This window comes from Apteryx rowi, unplaced genomic scaffold, assembly GCF_003343035.1.
Source record: "Apteryx rowi isolate R43461 unplaced genomic scaffold, aptRow1 scaffold_634, whole genome shotgun sequence".
NCBI lineage: Eukaryota > Metazoa > Chordata > Aves > Apterygiformes > Apterygidae > Apteryx > Apteryx rowi.
The window spans coordinates 27,696-29,166 of record NW_020450910.1 but is presented as its reverse complement, the minus strand read 5'-3'; the positions used below and the strand labels follow the sequence as shown (position 1 = coordinate 29,166).

The following is a 1,471-nucleotide window of genomic DNA, read 5'->3' as shown; positions in this document are numbered from 1 at the left end:
TGCCTTAAGCAAAGCCAGCCGGCAACTAAAAGAAGGTCCCGCTCAGGCAGGCACCTCGCGGTCACGCCGCGTGGAGATGCGGGTTCCCAGGGGAGCGGGGGCCGGTGCCTCGCAGGGCCGCCGCCGCGCAGCGCGCGCCCCAGCACCCCCGCCCCAGCGCGCTCGGCGCCCCGGCAGCGCGGAGGACGAGGCGCGGCGCCCGCCGCCGCACGGAGCGCCCCGGCCGCGCACGGGCTGATTGGCGGAGGCGCGCCGGCGCCGCCCGCAGAGGCGGGCACAGGGGACCTGCCCCGCCGGGAGCCCCGCTGTCCGGGCAGCCGGGGCAGTGCGTGGGGCGGGAGGGCGCCGGGGGGCCGGGACGGCAGCTCTCCGCGCCGGCGAAGGGGTGAGGGCGGCCTCTCCTCGACTGGCCGGGGACCCGGTAGCAGCATCTTCCCGGAGCGGCCGCCGGCTCTAGGAGTGTCGACAGCGGTGCCGGTGCATGCGTCCGGCGGGGTGGCAGCACGGCGGAGCGGAGCGGGGGCAGAGGGAAGTGATGAGAAGTTGAGGGAGGACGGAGCGAGAGTGCCCTCTCCTCTGCTCTGCTCTGCTCGCCGCGCCGCAGGGACAGCCCGGCCCCGCAGCAGGTGCAGCACAGCCTGGGCGGAGGGGACAGGGCGGGCCCGGCGCTCCTGGCGCCGCAGCGGAGGGGCTCCGGCGGGAGCAGTGCCTCAGGCCGGGCCGGACGGAGCCGCGCAGCCCCCGCGCCCTCTCGGCTGAAGCGGGGGGGGGAAAAGAGCGGCAAGCGGAGCCCCGAGCAGCGGGAAGCGACTTGCTCTGGTCTTCGGCTTGTTACCAGAGGCAAAGACACGGAGAAACGGCCCTGAAGGGATAGAGGTGAGGGAGGTCGGAAACACCCCCGGGGGCACCGGGGAGGGGGGTGTCCGGGAAGGGGAAGGCAAGGCGGGCCCGGGCCCGCTGCCCCCTGAGGCGGCGGCGGCCCGCGCGGCTCCGCTGCGAGGCGCGGAGCGGGGGGGGGTCCCTGCCCGGGCGCAGGCAGCGGGGAGGTGGGCGCGGAGGGAGGTTCTCGTTTCACCTTCCTGCTTTTTCACTCCCTCCCCCCCTTCCTTCCTATCCTTCCTCCCTTCCTCCTTAATGCAAGAGGAAGCCCTAGGCGCCTTGCATCACCCCCCGCGGAGAAGTCGGGAGGAGAGGGTGCGATGGGGCGGGAGGAGGGGCAGGAGAAAGGGTGATGGCGGGGGGGGGGGGAGAAAGCTGAGGGCTGCCAAGAAAAGCCGCAGGGGAAAGGGAGGCTGTGGCGATGCGGTGTCCCTGGCCAAGGGGAGTGGGGCAGAGGGGACAGCGTGACCCGGCGAAGCGCGGTGCGCTCGTGGGGGTGCTGAGGGGCGTCATTCCTGAGCAAAAAAGGACTCTCCTTCGTTTTTCCTTCCTGAAGTGGGCACGAGCCGCTGCTGTGGGGAGAGAAGGGATT

The 1,471-nt window shown here is 73.2% G+C and overlaps 1 protein-coding gene across 1 annotated transcript in view; it reads left to right on the top strand.

Moving 5' to 3' along the window:
* The first annotated feature begins 365 nt into the window (after positions 1-365).
* LOC112974891 (2-hydroxyacylsphingosine 1-beta-galactosyltransferase-like) overlaps positions 366-1,471 on the top strand; it is a 20,391-nt gene continuing 19,285 nt past the window's right edge. Inside the window, exon 1 of the mRNA XM_026084307.1 lies at positions 366-876. The gene's annotated coding sequence lies outside the window, so the exon portion shown is untranslated. The remainder of the gene's footprint in view (positions 877-1,471) is intronic.